We start from the raw sequence: 23,465 nt of genomic DNA on the forward strand, positions 1-23,465 counted from the left end.
CATGGTTGGCGGTAGAGGATGCCGTCAACAGTGTGGCCCCACAGAGGAGGACTGTTGAGGGCCTTAAAAAAAGATGGAATGACAGTAAGAGGCGGGTGAAAGAGAAGATGGGGCAGGAAGCCATGCACCAGAGGGGAACAGGTGGTGGTCCACCCATGGAAGCAGAATACAACACCTGGCAGGAGATGATACGCAGGTCCCTGAGTATCACAGCAGTCCATGGACTTCCAGGGGCTCGTGACTCAGGGGTTGCAACCACAGTACCAGTATGATATGTATTTGAGATATAACATCCTTTAATGTCACACATTCATGTACACAATGAGAAGCAGGGTATTTGGCCTACTAACAAAAACATCTACAATTATATTTGACATTAATGCTACTTAACACAATGCAATTCATGATATGAGGTGGAATAGTGCAATACTAACATGTCTCAGAGTAACACAGGCCACAAGCCACATGTAGAGATTTCAGTAAATTGACACTATAGCCATCACAATACTTTTAGCTCAGAAAGCAGGTTCTGTGCCTACATCAGGCTAAATTAAATTGTGTGACCATAGTGTCACTTAAAGAACACATTTTTTCCATCATTGACAAGTACACATAACTATTATATGAAACACATGCCTGTATACTGTGCAGATTAAAATCCCTCATATCACAAATCACATTGTGCACATGCATGTTATAGAGTTTGACATGAGAATGAGTATAGGCCCTAGCATGTATCAATGTACATTGTATGCCCACATGGACATATATATGACTGTACTAATCCCTCTCATCATTTGACTCCTCCACAGAACCTCCTGTCACCAGGCTGCAAACAGGCATGCCGCCACCTCCACCACCACCACCACCACCAGACACAGGAATGCAGCCACCACCACCAGTCTACAGGCAATTCATGATATGAGGTGGAATAGTGCAATACTAACATGTCTCAGAGTAACACAGGCCACAAGCCACATGTAGAGATTTCAGTAAATTGACACTATAGCCATCACAATACTTTTAGCTCAGAAAGCAGGTTCTGTGCCTACATCAGGCTAAATTAAATTGTGTGACCATAGTGTCACTTAAAGAACACATTTTTTCCATCATTGACAAGTACACATAACTATTATATGAAACACATGCCTGTATACTGTGCAGATTAAAATCCCTCATATCACAAATCACATTGTGCACATGCATGTTATAGAGTTTGACATGAGAATGAGTATAGGCCCTAGCATGTATCAATGTACATTGTATGCCCACATGGACATATATATGACTGTACTAATCCCTCTCATCATTTGACTCCTCCACAGAACCTCCTGTCACCAGGCTGCAAACAGGCATGCCGCCACCTCCACCACCACCACCACCACCAGACACAGGAATGCAGCCACCACCACCAGTCTACAGGCAACCACGTGAACATTATGCTCCCAGGCATGAGCAGGGTTGGATGGCTTCTGTTGAGTACCCAGAAGTGATGCCACCACCATTGCCATATGAGCCCTGGCAAGATTCCTGGCCAGAGGAATACTCTTCTTTTGGCTTTGAGGGGGAGCCAAGTCAGCCACAAAGGGTCCATGTCTTTACCCCCCCACACACACACACACAATATTAGGGCAGTTATGGCTATTACACACACGGTATGTCCCAAGAAGTGCAAACTGGACAGGCTGAGTGGTCACAATGGGACTACCAATCCACCCTGAGAGCTCCACCATCCTCTTCCCTTGGGAGAGCTCCACCATCCTCTTCCCTTGGGAGAGCTCCACCATCCTCTTCCCTTGGGAGAGCTCCACCATCTGCAGATGAGCATATAGCTGAAGATGTCCCACAAGCACCAGCAGATGAAGATGTTCCACAAGCACATGCAGATGCAGCTGAAGTTTTTCCTCAAGCACATGCAGATGCAGCTGAAGTAGTTCCTCAAGCACATGCAGATGCAGCTGAAGTAGTTCCTCAAGCACCAGCAGATGCAGCTGAAGTAGTTTCTCAAGCACCAGCAGATGCAGCTGAAATAGTTCCTCAAACACCAGCAGATGCAGCTGAAGTAGTTCCTCAAGCACCAGCAGATGCAGCTGAACATGCACCTCAAGCACCTAGAAGCCCTGCTGCTCAAGAGCCTGTGGATGCATTGTATTCTCCCCTGGGTGAGGAATACATTGCACTGCAGAGGAGACTCATAACAAGCTGCGAGAGCAGACAAAGAGGCCAAGAGAGGTTTCACAGGAGCCAAGAAAGGTTTCAAAGGAGCCAACAGAGGTTACACAGGAGCCAAGAGAGGTTACTCAAGCATAGCATAGAGCTGCAGAGGGACATGACAGCATCATTAAATGGAATTGTTCAAAACCAATCGCAGATGATTCAAGTTCTGTCTGATATGCAGATGCAGATGGACAATAGATGGCGGGAACAAAATCAACTCTTGGGTGTGTTGGTTGAGCACTTTACACACCAGCAGGACACTGCCTCCAGCCTATCATCTGTGGCCAGCACTCCAGCAGAATCATCTGAATCTTCCCAAACCAGGAGAATAAGGAAATCCACTCCAGTCACCTCAGCCCCCTCATCCAAGAAGCCTAAAAATAAATAAATATTCTTATAGTTCACCATAAATCTTGTCCTCTGTTATTTACCATATAATTGTCATCCACATCCATGTGAGGGTTGTTATAGTACACTAATATTGTTTAAAGATATAATAAGGCCTGTGTGGAAATGGGCCCAAAAAGGTAATAGTATCATGTTTATTACATATTCATGTTCTATAAACCACATCACATAGTTGTGTATGAAGGGTACATATAGTAATATTCACTTATAAGAGGTAAATCAAGGTTTCTCACATCCAATAGAAATTGACACATGGGCAGGGATAGGCATGAGGCAAGGCTGTGGCGGACATTTTCTAAAGTAAAGACCTTTAGTGAAGGATACCTTGCCTATCCCTGCACATGGGTATATATATCTAAATAATACTGTAATGTATTTACAGAAGGTGTGAACATAAGGTATAAACATCCATTTTGATTCTTCTTAATTATAGTCAATAAATCTTAGTGACCTAAACATGAATTAAACTGAGATATTTTCAGTAATTAGGGTGGTTAAGGGAAGGGGGGGTGGGATGTAGTACTTTCACTTACATGCAGTGGAAATCTGCAGTGTGTAATTCGATGACCAGCTGCAGCAGGGGCAGCACTATGACCAGGGACCTGAGCAGCAACTATAGAATCAGCATGGGTAGACGGAACAACAGGGGCTTGTAGGGCTTCCAGCACCCCTTGTGCCCCATGATGCTGCCTCTCTATGGAAAGCAGGGGAAACATGGTGGCTAATGAAGATGTGCATTGGCGGGTTTTTTAGGCTTCCTGTTGAGAGGTTGTGCTGTTTGTCATTGGTTTGACACAATTGACACACTTGCAGGGGAAGGAATAATAAATGATTGGAAGAAGTTTAACTGTTTGAGATCCAAGCTGCTGATATGTGTGTTGTTAAGCATGCATTTGTTAGGCCTTCAGAGAGTTACGTTGGTTTATAAGTCAGTGCAAGGGTTGCTGCACCTGCAATTTGTGGCGAGATGAGAATGGAGTAGATTTTCTGAATTCTGTGCGCGTAAGTCTTTACTCTGTATATTGGATACCAAACTGCGCGTGTTTTGTATGTCAGTCTATGGGTAAAAAAAATACGGGCGAAGGCAGAAATATACGCACGTAACTTGTATGCTACGCCGTATATGTGATACCAAACCCGTGCAAAATCCGGCGTCGCCGGCTTTTGCGGGCGACTCTGCATATCGGATGGGGCCCCAGTAGTGCATTGCTGCACCAAAAGAACAAAGCAAATTAGGCAATATAATTAAATTGGAAAATTGTTAACAATTGCATGCCCTCTTGGAATCATGAAAGTTTCATCTTTACTTCACAATTACTTTAAACACAAAGGTAAAATTAGATCCAGGGCAGCAATGCACTACTGGCACCTTTCTCAACACATCTGGTGAGCCAATAACAAGAGGCATATGTGTATAGACACCAATCAAAAGCTAGCTTCCAGTAGTGCATTCCTACATGTGCTTTTCAACAACGGATACCAAAAGAACAAAGTACATGAAATAATATAAGTAAATGTGAATTGTCTTTCAATGGCATGCTCTATCTTAACTATCCCCTTAAGACTAAGTTCCAGCAATTAACAAATGGCTGCAAACTACTTTTGTAGTCAGATACTTAATGGGGCAGGAAACTCCAAATTTTTCTTTCATGATTCAGATAGAACATACAATTTTAAATAACTTTCCAATTTGCTTCTATTATCAAATATTCTCTTGTTATCCTTTGCTGAAGGAACAGCACTGCACTACTGTCTCACAGGCTTTAAGGGGAGAACCCTTAATTATAATACACTTATAGCACTCAGGAGTCTATTAATACTATGTATCTAATATAATGGATTTATGCTTATCCTCCAAACATAGGGAAGAGGGTGCCACAAATTATTTAAAACTTAACTTTTAGTAGGGGGTATATACAGTACAGTACAGTAAAAATGGTAATGATTAAAACCACACACTGTGATACTCACCCTATGCACTGTTAATATGTGTTGCAGTATACACCGAGTATAATAGATTGCCGATATTACTAGTTAGTAAAATAAAATGTGTCAGCTTTCATATAAGTTGCGGGGGAGATAGGTTACTCATTATTAACTGAATCAAACGATTGTTAGTGGGCTGTAGCTCTTAGGAGGCAATAGTAATTTATTGCATACACTTAGAATCCAGATAGTACTGTGTCGGCCGAAATTTAATCAAAGTACAAGTAGATGCAGATCTTTTAATATTAAAGTTTTACAAATATGTGGAAATCAGTGTGTTCTTTACTATGTACTTTCTTTCACTGGTTTAAGTGACTTGAGGGGACTATTTTGATGCACCTTTATTTATTAGGTTAATCAATGATGCAACAAATGTTGCCAACGTATCTAATATTGTAAATACCAGAATATTTAAATTGTTAGGATATTTAGAGTCTGTAAGTAGGTTTTCGGTATATAGCAACGTAGGTCATAGAACTAAATGTTCACAGCTGAGTGCTCATTTGCTGTGTACTGGAGATCCTAAATTGGTCTGTTTTTTATCAAGGATAAACTGGTTATGACTATTGACTGTAAAAAGTTATGTCTTGGATTAATACCATGTAGTTAGTTTAAATTTATTTTAAGAATATAACCTTGGAGCTTCTATGAACTATCCTGTATTAACCTGAAAACGGACCGGCACAATTCCAGAGACTTAGTGTGTTCTAGACTGATCACTTTTGTACTCTGGTTTTTATGACTTTAGGAAGATGCTCTATACCACATTAATTATTAGTAGTTGGGCGATTCGACTCTGTTAGATTCGGTAATTATATAATACAACAAATGTTGCCAACAAGTGTTAGTATCTATAGCAGCAAGATGGTCTGAACTGAATAGGTCTGTATTGGATATAACAGAAAGGTTACTACGCTGTTATTGTGCACAACAGCACAGTAATGTCTGTTTCCCAACAAATTGAATACTTATTCCATCCGCTCAGTGAGCTAGTATGAATGTGCTCCGTTACATGAGTTTCCTAACTCGGTTCTGTGACTAATACAGTTAAACTGCTGAGCCTAGTAAGGTAAGATAGTAAGTATCATGCAACTAACGTTGCCAACATGTCAATTTAGTATTAGTATATCATTACTATTAAGGTCTTAAGAACCAAATTTATAGGTTCAGTATACAACAGTATAGTAACAGAGCTTTCTATTAGCCACTAATGTTACTAACACATGGATTAAGTAAATAGGTATTCGCTCGATGAGCTAGCAACATAAGGTTAATATAGCCAGGGCTAGAGTATCAACAGTGGCTTATTAAAAAAAAAAAACACTTCACAGGAGTTCCCAAATGACTCCTCACCAAGTCCCTAAGAAGGGACTTGGTGAGGAGTCATTTGGGAACTCCTGTGCAGTGTGTTTTTTTTTTTTAATAAGCCACTATTGATACTCTAGCTCTAGTAACAGACATTACTGTGCAAAATAACGCAGTAACCTATCTGTTATATCCAATACAGACCGATTCAGTTCAGACCATCTTGCTGCTATAGATACTAACACTTGTTGGCAACATTTGTTGCATTATATAATTACCAAATCTAACAGTCGAATCGCCCAACCACTAATAATTAATATGGTATAGAGCATCTTCCTAAAGTCATAAAAACCAGTGTACAAAAGTGCTCAGTTTAGAACACACTAAGAGGCCAATTTATCAAAGGTCTTGCGGACCTAATCCAACAGTGTGGATCAGGTCCGCAAGACCTCGCTGAATGCGGAGAGCAATACGCTCTCCATATTCAGCATTGCACCAGTAGCTAAGGGGCTGCAACGCCACCCCCTGCAGATTTGCGGCCAATCAGCCGCCAGCAGGGGGTGTCAATCAACCCGATCGTACTCGATCGGGTTGAATTGTAGCGATTCCTGTCCGCCTGCTCAGAGCAGGTGGACAGGGTTATGGAGCAGCAATCTTTAGACCGCTGCTTCATAACTGCTGTTTCTGGCAAGTCTGAAGACTCGCCAGAAACAAGGGCTGTCAAGCTCCCTCCGTTCAGAGTTTGATAGATAGGCCCCAATGTCTCTGGAATTGTGCCGGCCCGTTTTCAGGTTAATACTGGTTAGTTCATAGAAGCTCCAAGGTTATATTCTTAAAATAAATTTAAACTAACTACATGGTATTAATCCAAGACATAACTTTTTACAGTCAATAGTCATAACCAGTTTATCCCTAATAAAAACCGGACCAATTTAGCATCTCCAGTACGCAGCAAATGACTGAGCACTCAGCTGTGAACATTTAGTTCTATGACCAAGGTTGCTATATACCGAAAACCTACTTACAGACTAAATACCCTAACGACTCCTTCTGGTATTTACAATATTAGATTTCTTTCATGTAATTAGCAAGAGTCCATGAGCTAGTGACGTATGGGATATACATTCCTACCAGGAGGGGCAAAGTTTCCCAAACCTCAAAATGCCTATAAATACACCCCTCACCACACCCACAATTCAGTTTTACAAACTTTGCCTCCCATGGAGGTGGTGAAGTAAGTTTGTGCTAGATTCTTCGTTGATATGTGCTTCGCAGCAGGCAGTGAATGTCAGAGGGATGTGAAGAGAGTATAGCCTATTTGAATTACCATGGTCTTCCTTAGGGGATCTATTTCATAGGTTCTCTGTTATCGGTCGTAGAGATTTCTTCTCCTACCTCCCTTTTCAGATCGACGATATACTCTTATATACCATTACCTCTACTGATTCTCGTTTCAGTACTGGTTTGGCTATCTACTATATGTAGATGAGAGTCCTGGGGTAAGTAAGTCTTATTTCTCTTGTTAAGTGTATCCAGTCCACGGATCATCCATTACTTATGGGATATTAACTCCTCCCCAACAGGAAGTGCAAGAGGATTCACCCAGCAGAGCTGCTATATAGCTCCTCCCCTAACTGCCATTACCAGTCATTCTCTTGCACCCAACGAATAGATAGGATGTGTGAGAGGACTGTGGTGATTATACTTAGTTTCATACCTTCAATCAAAAGTTTGTTATTTTATAATAGCACCGGAGTGTGTTATTCCTTCTCTGGTAGAATTTGAAGAAGAATCTACCTGAGTTTTTCTATGATTTTAGCCGGAGTAGTTAAGATCATATTGCTGTTTCTCGGCCATCTGAGGAGAGGTAAACTTCAGATCAGGGGACAGCGGGCAGATTAATCTGCAAAGAGGTATGTAGCAGCTTATTATTTTCTGACAATGGAATTGATGAGAAAATTCTGCCATACCGATATAATGTAAACTCAGCCTTAAATGCAGTAGCAGCAACTGGTATCAGGCTGTCATGTATGTATATTTTACACTTCAGTATTCTGGGGAATGGCACTTCACTGGAATTATACTGTATGCATAAAACTTTAGCCTAATTTGCAGGGACTAGCAACAGGCTTTTTAATAACACTCAATTTATTAATGTTAAACGTTTTTTGCTGGCATGTAAAATCGTTTAATTTTCTGAGGTACTGGGTGAAAAAATGTTTTGGGCACTATTTTTTTCCACTTGGCAGTCGTTTTATTTAATTTATGACAGTTTACTGATCTCTCTCACTATTATGTGTGAGGGGGAGGGACCTTTTTTGGTGCTTTTGCTACGCATCAAAAAATTCAGTCAGAAGTTTATTGTCTTCCCTGCATGATCCGGTTCATCTCTACAGAACTCAGGGGTCTTCAAAACTTGTTTTGAGGGAGGTAATCACTCACAGCAGAGCTGTGAGATTGTAGTTGACTGTGATAAAAAAAAAAAAAAAAACGTTTATTTCTTTCTTTTTTTTTTTTTTTCTGCTATCAGGGTTAGTTATCCTTTGCTAATGGGAGCAATCCTTTGCTAAAATTGTGTTTTTTACAAAGATTTGATGCTATAACTTTTCAGTTTATTAATTTTCAACTGTCATAACTTTTTCTGTGCTTCTTATAGGCACAGTACGTTTTCATATTATAGTAAATTACTTGAAAAGTATTTCCAATTTGTTAGTTTATTTGCTAGTGTGTTAAACATGTCTGATTCAGAGGAAGATATCTGTGCTATATGTGCTAAAGCCAAAGTGGAGCCCAATAGAAATTTATGTACTAACTGTATTGATGCTACTTTAAATAAAAGTCAATCTGTACAAATTGAACATATTTCACCAAACAACGAGGGGAGAGTTATGCCGACTAACTCGCCTCACGTGTCAGTACCTGCATCTCCCGCTCGGGAGGTGCGTGATATTGTAGCGCCGAGTACATCTGGGCGGCCATTACAAATCACATTACAGGATATGGCTACTGTTATGACTGAAGTTTTGGCTAAATTACCAGAACTAAGAGGTAAGCGTGATCACTCTGGGGTGAGAACAGAGTGCGCTGATAATATTAGGGCCATGTCAGACACTGCGTCACAATTTGCAGAACATGAGGACGGAGAGCTTCATTCTGCGGGTGACGGTTCTGATCCAAACAAACTGGATTCAGATATTTCAAATTTTAAATTTAAGCTGGAAAACCTCCGTGTATTACTAGGGGAGGTGTTAGCGACTCTGAATGATTGTAACACAGTTGCAATACCAGAGAAAATGTGTAGGTTGGATAAATATTTTGCGGTACCGGCGAGTACTGACGTTTTTCCTATACCTAAGAGACTTACTGAAATTGTTACTAAGGAGTGGGATAGACCCGGTGTGCCGTTCTCACCCCCTCCGATATTTAGAAAGATGTTTCCAATAGACGCCACCACACGGGACTTATGGCAAACGGTCCCTAAGGTGGAGGGAGCAGTTTCTACTTTAGCTAAGCGTACCACTATCCCGGTGGAGGATAGCTGTGCCTTTTCAGATCCAATGGATAAAAAGTTAGAGGGTTACCTTAAGAAAATGTTTGTTCAACAAGGTTTTATATTGCAACCTCTTGCATGCATTGCGCCTGTCACGGCTGCAGCAGCATTTTGGTTTGAGTCTCTGGAAGAGACACTTGAATCAGCTCCATTAGATGAGATTACACACAAGCTTAAAGCCCTTAAGTTAGCTAACTCATTTATTTCAGATGCCGTAGTACATTTAACTAAACTTACGGCTAAGAATTCCGGATTCGCCATTCAGGCACGCAGAGCACTGTGGCTAAAATCCTGGTCAGCTGACGTTACTTCTAAATCTAAATTGCTTAATATACCTTTCAAAGGGCAGACCTTATTCGGGCCCGGGTTGAAAGAAATTATCGCTGACATTACAGGAGGTAAAGGCCATGCCCTGCCTCAAGACAGAGCCAAACCTAAGGCTAGACAGTCTAATTTTCGTTCCTTTCGTAATTTCAAAGCAGGAGCAGCATCAACTTCCTCTGCACCAAAACAGGAAGGAGCTGTTGCTCGCTACAGACAAGGCTGGAGACCTAACCAGTCCTGGAACAAGGGCAAGCAGGCCAGGAAACCTGCTGCTGCCCCTAAGACAGCATGAATCGAGGGCCCCCGATCCGGGAACGGATCTAGTGGGGGGCAGACTTTCTCTCTTCGCCCAGGCTTTGGCAAGAGATGTCCAGGATCCCTGGGCGTTAGAGATCATATCTCAGGGATACCTTCTAGACTTCAAATTCTCTCCCCCAAGAGGGAGATTTCATCTGTCAAGGTTGTCAACAAACCAAATAAAGAAAGAGGCGTTTCTACGCTGCGTACAAGATCTTTTATTAATGGGAGTGATCCATCCGGTTCCGCGGTCGGAACAAGGACAAGGGTTTTACTCAAATCTGTTTGTGGTTCCCAAAAAAGAGGGAACTTTCAGGCCAATCTTGGATTTAAAGATCCTAAACAAATTCCTAAGAGTTCCATCGTTCAAAATGGAAACTATTCGGAAAATTTTACCCATGATCCAAAAGGGTCAGTACATGACCACAGTGGATTTAAAGGATGCTTACCTTCACATACCGATTCACAAAGATCATTACCGGTATCTAAGGTTTGCCTTTCTAGACAGGCATTACCAGTTTGTAGCTCTTCCATTCGGATTGGCTACGGCTCCGAGAATCTTCACAAAGGTTCTGTGTGCTCTTCTGGCGGTACTAAGACCGCGAGGAATTGCGGTAGCTCCGTACCTAGACGACATTCTGATACAAGCTTCAAGCTTTCAAACTGCCAAGTCTCATACAGAGTTAGTACTGGCATTTCTAAGGTCGCATGGATGGAAGGTGAACGAAAAGAAGAGTTCTCTCTTTCCACTCACAAGAGTTCCCTTCTTGGGGACTCTTATAGATTCTGTAGAAATGAAGATTTACCTGACAGAAGACAGGTTAACAAAGCTTCAAAATGCATGCCGTGTCCTTCATTCCATTCAACACCCGTCAGTAGCTCAATGCATGGAGGTGATCGGCTTAATGGTAGCAGCAATGGACATAGTACCCTTTGCACGTCTACATCTCAGACCGCTGCAATTGTGCATGCTAAGTCAGTGGAATGGGGATTACTCAGACTTGTCCCCTACTCTGAATCTGGATCAAGAGACCAGAAATTCTCTTCTATGGTGGCTTTCTCGGCCACATCTGTCCAGGGGGATGCCATTCAGCAGGCCGGACTGGACAATTGTAACAACAGACGCCAGCCTACTAGGTTGGGGCGCTGTCTGAAATTCTCTGAAGGCTCAGGGACAATGGAATCAGGAGGAGAGTCTCCTACCAATAAACATTCTGGAATTGAGAGCAGTTCTCAATGCCCTTCTGGCTTGGCCCCAGTTAACAACTCGGGGGTTCATCAGGTTTCAGTCGGACAACATCACGACTGTAGCTTACATCAACCATCAGGGAGGGACAAGAAGCTCCCTAGCAATGATGGAAGTATCAAAGATAATTCGCTGGGCAGAGTCTCACTCTTGCCACCTGTCAGCAATCCACATCCCGGGAGTGGAGAACTGGGAGGCGGATTTCTTAAGTCGTCAGACTTTTCATCCGGGGGAGTGGGAACTTCATCCGGAGGTCTTTGCCCAAATACTTCGACGTTGGGGCAAACCAGAGATAGATCTCATGGCGTCTCGACAGAACGCCAAGCTTCCTCGTTACGGGTCCAGATCCAGGGATCCGGGAGCGGTTCTGATAGATGCTTTGACAGCACCTTGGACCTTCGGGATGGCTTATGTGTTTCCACCCTTCCCGATGCTTCCTCGATTGATTGCCAGAATCAAACAGGAGAGAGCATCAGTGATTCTAATAGCGCCTGCATGGCCACGCAGGACTTGGTATGCAGATCTAGTGGACATGTCATCCTGTCCACCTTGGTCGCTACCTCTGAAACAGGACCTTCTGATCCAGGGTCCCTTCAAACATCAAAATCTAATTTCTCTGAAGCTGACTGCTTGGAAATTGAACGCTTGATTTTATCAAAACGTGGTTTTTCTGAGTCAGTTATTGATACCTTAATACAGGCTAGGAAGCCTGTTACCAGAAAGATTTACCATAAGATATGGCGCAAATACTTATATTGGTGCGAATCCAAGAGTTACTCATGGAGTAAGGTTAGGATTCCGAGGATATTGTCTTTTCTACAAGAAGGTTTAGAAAAGGGTTTATCCGCTAGTTCCTTAAAGGGACAGATTTCAGCTCTGTCCATTCTTTTACACAAACGTCTGTCAGAAGTTCCGGACGTTCAAGCTTTTTGTCAGGCTTTAGCTAGGATCAAGCCTGTGTTTAAAACTGTTGCTCCACCATGGAGTTTGAACTTAGTTCTTAATGTTTTACAGGGGGTTCCGTTTGAACCCCTTCATTCCATTGATATCAAGTTGTTATCTTGGAAAGTTCTGTTTTTAATGGCGATTTCCTCGGCTCGAAGAGTCTCTGAGTTATCTGCCTTACATTGTGATTCTCCTTATCTGATTTTTCATTCAGACAAGGTAGTTCTGCGTACTAAACCTGGGTTCCTACCTAAGGTGGTCACTAACAGGAATATAAATCAAGAGATTGTGGTTACATCTTTGTGTCCTAATCCTTCTTCGAAAAAGGAACGTCTGCTACACAATCTAGATGTAGTCCGTGCCCTGAAATTTTATCTACAGGCAACTAAGGATTTTCGACAAACTTCTTCCCTGTTTGTCGTTTATTCTGGTCAGAGGAGAGGTCAAAAAGCTTCGGCTACCTCTCTCTCCTTTTGGCTTCGTAGCATAATACGGTTAGCCTATGAGACTGCTGGACAGCAGCCTCCTGAAAGAATTACAGCACATTCTACTAGAGCTGTGGCTTCCACTTGGGCCTTTAAGAATGAGGCTTCTGTTGAACAGATTTGCAAGGCTGCAACTTGGTCTTCTCTTCATACTTTTTCCAAATTTTACAAATTTGACACTTTTGCTTCTTCGGAGGCTGTTTTTGGGAGAAAGGTTCTTCAGGCAGTGGTTCCTTCCGTATAAAGAGCCTGCCTGTCCCTCCCGTCATCCGTGTACTTTAGCTTTGGTATTGGTATCCCAGAAGTAATGGATGATCCGTGGACTGGATACACTTAACAAGAGAAAACATCATTTATGCTTACCTGATAAATTTATTTCTCTTGTAGTGTATCCAGTCCACGGCCCGCCCTGTCACTTTAAGGCAGGTAATTTTTCCATTAAACTACAGTCACCACTGTACCCTATGGTTTTCCTTTCTCTGCATGTTTTCGGTCGAATGACTGGTAATGGCAGTTAGGGGAGGAGCTATATAGCAGCTCTGCTGGGTGAATCCTCTTGCACTTCCTGTTGGGGAGGAGTTAATATCCCATAAGTAATGGATGATCCGTGGACTGGATACACTACAAGAGAAATAAATTTATCAGGTAAGCATAAATTATGTTTTTATTTATGACACTCTAAGCTATGGTTGGGCACTTTATATGTAAAGTTCTAAATATATGTTTTAAACTTATATTTGCCATGATTCAGGATAATCAGTATTCCTTCTTTCAGACTGTCAGTTTCATTATTTTGGGAAAATGCATATGAATAAATATTTTTTCTTACCTTAAAAATTTTCAGATTGACTTTTTTCCCTGTGGGCTGTTAGGCTCGCGGGGGCAGAAAATGCTTCAATTTATTGCGTCATTCTTGGCGCTGACTTTTTTGGCGCAAAATTTTGTCATTTCCGGCGCCATAGTTGACGCCGTAAGTTTGCACGTGGTTGCGTCATTTTTTGACGCATGTTTGTTACAGACTTTTTTTGCGCAAAAAAATGTGGGCGTCGTTTTCGGCGCCAAAGGATGTGGCGTCATACTTGGTGCCAAAAAATGTGGGCGTCATACTTGCCGCCGAAAAATGTGGGCGTCATACTTGGCGCCAAAAAATGTGGGCATCATACTTGGCGCCACTTTTTTTCACATTATTTAAGTCTCATTTTTTTGTTGCTTCTGGTTGCTAGAGGCTTGTTTGTTTTGCATTTTTTCCCATTCCTGAAACTGTCATTTAAGGAATTTGATAATTTTGCTTTATATGTTGTTTTTTCTATTACATATTGCAAGATGTCACAACCTGACCCTGGATCAGAATCTACTTCTGGAAAGACGCTGCATGATATTGGTTCTACCAAAGATAAGTGCATTTGTTGTAAACTTTTGGTAACTGTTCCTCCGGCTGTAGTTTGTGTTAGTTGTCATGATAAACTTTCTAACGCAGATAATGTCTCCATTAGTAATAATCCTTTACCTTTTGTTTTTCCTTCAACATCTAATACTCAGGATGTTCCTGTTAATATAAGATATTTTGTTTCTAAATCTATTAGGAAGGCTCTGTCTGTTATTCCTCCTTCCAGTAAACGTAAAAGGTCTTTTAAAACTTCTCATATTTCAGATGAATTTTTAAGTGACCGCCATCATTCTGACTTATCTGTTTCTGATGAGGATCTATCTGGATCAGAAGATTCTGCCTCAGATATTGACACTGATAAATCTTCATATTTGTTTAAGATGGAGTTTATTCATTCTTTACTTAAAGAAGTGTTGATTGCATTAGATATGGAGGAGTCTAAGTGTTTAAATTCAGTTTTTAAACCTCATGTAGTTATTCCAGAAGTTTTTCCAGTTCCTGATGCTATTTCAGAAGTAATTTCTAAGGAATGGAATAGTCTGGGTACTTCATTTACTCCTTCACCAAGGTTTAAGAAATTGTACCCTTTGCCATCTGATAGATTAGAGTTTTGGGAAAAAATCCCCAAAGTTGATGGGGCTATCTCTACTCTTGCTAAACGTACTACTATTCCTACGGCAGATAGTACTTCTTTTAAGGACCCTTTAGATAGGAAGCTTGAATCCTTTCTAAGGAAGGTTTATTTATGTTCAGGTAATCTTCTTAGACCTGCTATTTCTTTGGCTGATGTTGCTGCAGCTTCCACTTTCTGGTTGGAGGCTTTAGCGCAACAAGTGTCAGACCATAATGCTTATAGCATTGTTAAACTTCTTCAACATGCTAATAACTTTGTTTGTGATGCCATTTTTGATATCATTAGAATTAATGTCAGGTATATGTCTTTAGCTATTTTAGCTAGACGAGCTTTATGGCTTAAATCTTGGAATGCAGATATGACTTCTAAGTCAATATTGCTTTCTCTTTCTTTCCAAGGTAATAAATTATTTGGTTCACAGTTGGATTCAATAATTTCAACTGTTACTGGGGGGAAGGGAGCCTTTTTGCCTCAGGACAAGAAATCTAAAGGTAAATATAGGGCTGCTAATTGTTTTCGTTCCTTTCGTCAGAATAAGGAACAGAAGCCTGACCCTTCCCCTAAGGGAACAGTTTCCGTTTGGAAACCTTCTCCAGTCTGGAATAAATCCAAGCCTTTTAGAAAGTCAAAACCAGCTCCCAAATCCACATGAAGGTGCGGCCCTCATTCCAGCACAGTTGGTAGGGGGCAGGTTACGATTTTTCAAAGATGTTTGGATCAATTCGATTCACAGTCTTTGGATTCAGAACATTGTTTCACAAGGGTACAGAATAGGTTTCAAGGTAAGGCCGCCTGTGAGAAGATTTTTTTCTTTCACGCATTCCAGTAAACCCAGTGAAGGCTCAGGCGTTTCTGAAATGTGTTTCAGACCTAGAGTCGGCTGGGGTAATTGCGCCAGTTCCAGTTCTGGAACGGGGTCTGGGGTTTTACTCAAATCTATTCATTGTTCCAAAGAAGGAGAATTCCTTCAGACCAGTTCTGGATCTAAAAATATTGAATCGTTATGTAAGGATACCAACATTCAAAATGGTGACTATAAGGACTATTCTGCCTTTTGTTCAGCAAGGGTATTATATGTCTACAATAGACTTACAGGATGCATATCTTCATATTCCAATTCATCCAGATCACTATCAGTTCCTGAGATTCTCTTTTCTAGACAAGCATTACCAGTTTGTTGCTCTTCCGTTTGGCCTAGCAACAGCTCCAAGGATCTTTTCAAAGGTTCTCGGTGCCCTTCTCTCTGTAATCAGAGAACAGGGAATTGTGGTATTTCCTTATTTGGACGATATCTTGGTACTTGCTCAGTCTTTACATTCTGCAGAATTTCATACGAATCAACTTGTGTTGTTTCTTCAAAGACATGGTTGGAGGATCAATTTACCAAAGAGTTCCTTGATTCCTCAGACAAAGGTAACCTTTTTGGGTTTCCAAATAGATTCAGTGTCCATGACTTTATCTCTAACAGAAAAGAGACATCTGAAATTGGTTTCAGCTTGTCGAAACCTTCAGTCTCAATCGTTCCCTTCGGTAGCTTTGTGCATGGAAATTCTAGGTCTCATGACTGCTGCATCGGACGCGATCCCTTTTGCTCGTTTTCACATGAGACCTCTCCAGCTGAACCAGTGGTGCAGGGATTATACAAAGATATCACAATTAATATCCTTAAATCCCAATGTTCGATCTTCTCTGACTTGGTGGTTGAATCACCATCGTTTAATTCAAGGGGCCTCTTTTGTTCATCCAACCTGGACTGTGATCTCAACAGATGCGAGTCTTTCAGGTTGGGGAGCTGTATGGGGATCTCTGACAGCGCAGGGGGTTTGGGAATCTCAGGAGGCGAGATTACCAATCAACATTTTTGAACTCCGTGCGATTTTCAGAGCTCTTCAGTTCTGGCCTCTTCTGAAGAGAGAATCGTTTATTTGTTTTCAGACAGACAATGTCACAACCGTGGCATATGTCAATCATCAAGGTGGGACTCACAGTCCTCAAGCTATGAAAGAAGTATCTCGGATACTTGTATGGGCGGAATCCAGCTCCTGTCTAATTTCTGCGGTTCACATCCCAGGTATAGACAATTGGGAAGCGGATTATCTCAGTCGCCAGACGTTACATCCGGGCTAATGGTCTCTTCACCCAGAGGTATTTCTTCAGATTGTTCAAATCTGGGGACTTCCAGAAATAGATCTGATGGCCTCTGATCTAAGCAAGAAACTTCCCAGGTATCTGTCCAGATCCAGGGATCCTCAGGCGGAAGCAGTGGACGCGTTGTCGCTTCCTTGGAATTATCATCCTGCTTATATCTTTCCGCCTTCTTCTTCCAAAAGTGATTTCCAAAATTCTAATGGAGCGTTCGTTTGTACTGCTAGTGGCTCCAGCATGGCCTCACAGGTTTTGGTATGTGGATCTCATTCGGATGGCCAGTTGCCAACCTTGGACACTTCCGTTAAGGCCAGACCTTCTATCTCAAGGCCCATTTTTCCATCAGGATCTCAAATCATTAAATTTGAAGGTATGGAGATTGAACGCTTGATACTTAGTCATAGAGTTTTCTCTGACTCAGTGATTAATACTATGTTACAGACTCGTAAATCTGTGTCTAGGAAGATTTATTACCGACTCTGGAAGACTTACATTTCTTGGTGTTTTTCTCATAAATTCTCTTAGCATTCTTTTAGAATTCTTAGAATTTTACAGTTTCTTCAGGATGGTTTGGATAAGGGTTTGTCTGCAAGCTCCTTGGAAGGACAAATCTCTGCTCTTTCTGTTCTTTTTCACAGAAAGATTGCTAATCTTCCTGATATTCATTGTTTTGTACAGGCTTTGGTTCGTATCAAGCCTGTCATTAAGTCAATCTCTCCTCCTTGGAGTCTTAATTTGGTTCTGAGGGCTTTACAGGCTCCTCCGTTTGAACCTATGCATTCTCTGGATATTAAATTACTTTCTTGGAAAGTTTTGTTCCTTTTGGCCATCTCTTCTGCTAGAAGAGTTTCTGAGTTATCTGCTCTTTCTTGTGAATCTCCTTTTCTGATTTTTCATCAGGATAAGGCGGTGTTGCGGACTTCATTTAAATTTTTACCTAAAGTTGTAAATTCTAACAACATTAGTAGAGAAATTGTTGTCCCTTCATTGTGTCCTAATCCTAAGAATTCTCTGGAGAGATCTTTACATTCTTTGGATGTAGTAAGAGCTTTGAAATATTATGTTGAAGCTACTAAAGGTTTCAGAAAGACTTCTAGTCTATTTGTCATCTTTTCTGGTTCCAGGAAAGGTCAGAAGGCTTCTGCCATTTCATTGGCATCTTGGTTAAAGTCTTTGATTCATCATGCTTATCTAGAGTTGGGTAAGTCCCCACCTCAAAGGATTACGGCTCATTCTACTAGGTCAGTTTCTACTTCCTGGGCTTTTAGGAATGAAGCTTCTGTTGATCAGATTTGCAAAGCAGCAACTTGGTCTTCTTTGCATACTTTTACTAAATTCTACCATTTTGATGTTTTCTCTTCTTCTGAAGCAGTTTTTGGTAGAAAAGTACTTCAGGCAGCTGTTTCAGTTTGATTCTTCTGCTTATAATTTTAGTTTTTTTCATTATAAGATTAAAACTTTTTGATTTGGGTTGTGGATTACTTTTTCAGCGGAATTGGCTGTCTTTATTTTATCTCTTCCTCTCTAGTGACTCTTGCGTGGAAGTTCCACATCTTGGGTATCTGCTATCCCATACGTCACTAGCTCATGGACTCTTGCTAATTACATGAAAGAAAACATAATTTATGTAAGAACTTACCTGATAAATTCATTTCTTTCATATTAGCAAGAGTCCATGAGGCCCACCCTTTTTTGTGGTGGTTATGATTTTTTTGTATAAAGCACAATTATTCCAATTCCTTATTTTTTCGCTCCTTTCTTTTCACCCCACTTCTTGGCTATTCATTAAACTGAATTGTGGGTGTGGTGAGGGGTGTATTTATAGGCATTTTGAGGTTTGGGAAACTTTGCCCCTCCTGGTAGGAATGTATATCCCATACGTCACTAGCTCATGGACTCTTGCTAATATGAAATAAATTAATTTATCAGGTAAGTTCTTACATAAATTACGTTACCTTGGCAACATTTGTTGCATCATTGATTAACCCCATAAATAAAGGTGCATCAAAATAGTCACCTCAAGTCACTTAAACCAGTGAAAGAAAGTACATAGTAAAGAACACACTGATTTCCACATATTTGTAAAACTTTAATATTAAAAGAGCCGCAACTACTTGTACTTTGATTCAATTTCGGCTGACACAGTACTATCTGGATACCTAGGGGCCCATTTATCAAGCTTCGTATGGAGCTTGAGGGCGCCCGTGTTTCTGGTGAGCCTTCAGACTCGCCAGAAACACAAGTTATGGAGCAGAGGTCTAAAGACCGCTGCTCCATAACCTGTCCGCCTGCTCTGAGGAGGCGGACAGACATCGCCGCAATTCAAATACGATTGGGTTGATTGATACTCCCCTGCTAGCGGCCGACTGGCTGCAAATCTGCAGGGGGCGGCGTTGCACCAGCAGTTCACAAGAGCTGCTGGTGCAATGCTGAATGCGTAAAGCATATTGCTCTCCGCATTCAGCCAGGTCTGTTGGACATGATATGCAATGTTGGATCATGTCCAAAAGGCCTTTCATAAATAGGCCCCCTAGTGTATGCAATAAATTACTATTGCCTCCTAAGAGCTACAGCCCACTAACAATCGTTTGATTCAGTTAATAATGAGTAACCTATCTCCCCCGCAACTTATATGAAAGTTGACACATTTTACTAACTAGTAATATCGGCAATCTATTATTACAGCACCACTACTCATAATAAAGTATTAAAACAATATATAACAGTTTAACTAAATTTGAGATTTAAGGAGTCAAAAACTAAAGTAGTACCATTGGTTCCTTTCTAGTTCATCATTTCACTGCACTACTGGCATCTAGCTGAAAACATCTAGATAGCCAATCACAAGAGACAAATGTGTGTAGGCACCAATCACCAGCTAGCTCCCACTAGTGTATGATATGTGCGTATTCTTTTCCAACAAAGGATACCAAGAAAACGCAGCACATTTGTGAATTTAAAAGTGTCTTAAAATGACATGCTCTATCTGAATTATACAAGTTTAAACGCACATGAAACCCAAACAATTTATTTCATGATTCAGATAGAGAATACAGTTATAAACAACTTTCTAATTTACTTCTATTATTTAATTTGCTTCATTCTCTTAGTATCAGTTGTTGAAGGAGCAGCAATGCACTACTGGTTTCTAACGGAACACATGGGTGAGCCAATGACAATCGTTATATATCTGCAGCCACCAATCAGCAGCTTGAAACTAGCAGCTAGATTACGAGTTTTGCGTTATGAGTGGCTCGCTACTAACTTGCAAGTTATTTCCACCGCTCACCTTTAATAGCGCTGCTATTACAGGTTTGCAAAAAAACAGCGTTTGCGGGCAATATGGCAGCGTTGAGCTCTATACCGCACACAAATACCAGCGCTGCTTTGAGCTGCTTTGACATGCTTGTGCACAATTTCCCCATAGTCATCAATGGGGAGAGCCGGCTAAAAAAAAGCCTAACACCTGCAATGACAGAGCGCCCTAACATAAACCCTGAGTCTAAACAACCCTAATCTGCTGCCCCCGACATTGCCGACACCTACATTACACTTATTAACCCCTAATCTGCCGCCCCCAATGTTGCCGCCACCTGCATAAATGTATTAACCCCTAATCTGCTGCCGCAGATACTATACTAAGGTTATTAACCCCCTAAACCTCTGGCCTCTCACATCACTAACACTAAATACATATATTAACCCCTAAACCTAACCCTAAATCTAATCCTAACCCTAACGTAACCCCTAACTTTAACATAATTAAAATAATTCTAAATAAAACCTACTATTAATAACTAAATAATTCCTATTTAAAACTAAATACTTACCTGTAAAATAAACCCTAAGCTAGCTACAATATAACTAATAGTTACATTGTAGCTAGCTTAGGTTTTATTTTTATTTCACAGCTAAATTTGTATTTATTTTAACTAGGTAGACTAGTTAGTAAATAGTTATTAACTATTTACTAACTACCTAGTTAAAATAAATACAAATTTACCTGTAAAATAAAACTTAACCTGAGTTACACTAACACCTAACATTACAATAAAATTAAATAAATTAAATTTAAAAAATACATTTATCTAAATTACACAAAATAAAAAATTTTTTTTTATCAAAAATAAAAATGAATTACTCCTAATCTAATAGCCCTATCAAAAAAAACAAAAAAACTAGCCTACACTAAACTGCCAATAGCCCTTAAAAGGACCTTTTGCGGGGCATTGCCCCAAAGAAATCAGCTCTTTTACCTGTAAAAAATTTTACAAACAACCCCCCAACAGTAAAACCCACCACCCACACAACCAACCCCCCAAATAAAATCTTATCTAAATAAACTTAAGCTCCCCATTGCCCTGAAAAGGGCATTTGGATGGGCATTGCCCTTAAAATGGTATTTAGCTCTTTTACATTGCCCAAAACCGTACGCTAAAAATAGAACCCACCCAATAAACCCTTAAAAAAACCTAACACTAACCCCTGAAGATCCACTTACAGTTTTTGAAGACCGGACATCCATTCTCATCCAGCCGGCGAAGTCTTCAAGTGGCAAGAAGTCCTCATGAAGCCGGGAGAAGTCTTCATCCAAGCAGCAAGAAGTCATCCTCCAGGCGGGCAGAAGTCTTCATCCAGACAGCATCTTCTATCTTCATCCTTCCGACATGGAGCGGCTCCATCTTCAAGACATCCGGCACGGAGCATCCTCTTCATACAGTCCCAACCGTACACTGAAGGTTCCCTTGAAGGGACGTCATCCAAGATGGCGTCCCTTGAATTCCGATTGGCTGATAGAATTCAATCAGAATTCAAGGGACGCCATCTTTCTTTTTTTATTTTGTGTAATTTAGTGTTTATTATGTTAGTGTAACTCAGGTTAGGTTTTATTTTACAGGTACATTTGTATTTATTTTAACTAGGTAGGTAGTAAATAGTTAATAACTATTTAATAACTAATCTACCTAGTTAAAATAAATACAAACTTACCTGTGAAATAAAATAAAACATAAGCTAGCTACAATATAACTATTAGTTATATTGTAGCTAGCTTAGGTTTTATTTTACAGTTAAGTATTTAATTAGGTATTAATTGTAATTTTTATTTGGAATTATTTTAATTAGGTTAAAGTTAGTAGGTGTTAGGGTTAGGGTTACTTTAGTGTTAGGGTTAGACTTAGGGTTAGGTTTAGGGGTTAATAACTTTAGTATAGTGGTGGCGACATTGGGGGCAGCAGATTAGGGGTTAATAAGTGTAGTTAGTGTAGTTAGGTTGTGGCGATTTTGGGGGCAGCAGATAAGGGGTTAATAACAGTAATGTAAGTTGTGGCAATGTTAGGGACAGCAGATTAGGGGTTAATAAGTTATGTAGGTGGCGACGACATTGGGGCAGCAGATTAGGGGTTAATAATATTTAACTAGTGTTTGCGATGCGGGAGTGCGGCAGTTTAGGGGTTAATATGTTTATTATAGTGGCAGCGATGTCCGGAGCAGCAGATTAGGGGTTAATAATTTTATTATAGTGTTTGCGATGCGGGAGGGCCTCGGTTTAGGGGTTAATAGGTAGTTTATGGGTGTTAGTGTACTTTGTAACACTTTAGTTATGAGTTTTATGGTAGAGCTTTGTAGCGTAAAACTCATAACTACTGACTTTCAGGTGGCGGTACAGATCTTGTAGTTGTTGGCTGTAGCACTCACTTTTTGGCCGGACAGGCAAACTCGTAATACCGGTGCTATGGAAGTCCCATTGAAAGGTGCGGTAGTTACATTGCGTGACGGCTAAAAAGGTGGGCGGTACAGTTATACCTACAACACCTGTAATATCAGCGGTAGTGAAAAAGAGCCATAACGATGCTTTTTCACTCAGAACGCACAACTTGTAATCTAGCTGTTTGTTCTTTGATGTTCATGAGCTTACCTAGACAAAATTAAATAATAGAAGTAAATTGGAAAGTTGTTTAAAATTGTATTCTCTATCTGTATCATGAAATAATTTTTTGGGGGTTTCATGTCCCTTAAATGTTGACTTTCCTATCCCTTTAAATGGACAGAAAATGTGTCACACAAATAATTTTGAGGGGCCAAAAACTCTCTTTTTAAATTAACATACCATTATAGGAATTTCTGTAATATATTTGCAAAAATGCTTTTTCTTCTACAAGATATGGCGAGTCCACGGATTTCATCCTTACTTGTGGGATTTATCCTCCTGCTAACAGGAAGTGGCAAAGAGCACCACAGCAGAGCTGTATATATAGCTCCTCCCTTCCCTCCACTTCCAGTCATACTCTTTGCCTGTGTTAGTAATAGGAAGAGGTAAAGTGAGGTGTTAGTTTTAGATTCTTCAATCAAGAAGTTTTTTTATTTTAAAATGGTACCGGTGATTACTATTTTCCTCAGGGGGATATCATCAGTCTGGAAAGGAAGAGATCTTTTTTCTACCCTGAGGTTGATGATCTTAGCAGACGTTACTATGATCCATTATGGTTCCCACAGAGCTTCTGAAGGTAGTGCAAGAGAAATCTTCAGTGTGGAGA

This window comes from Bombina bombina, chromosome 5 (genome assembly GCF_027579735.1).
Source record: "Bombina bombina isolate aBomBom1 chromosome 5, aBomBom1.pri, whole genome shotgun sequence".
NCBI lineage: Eukaryota > Metazoa > Chordata > Amphibia > Anura > Bombinatoridae > Bombina > Bombina bombina.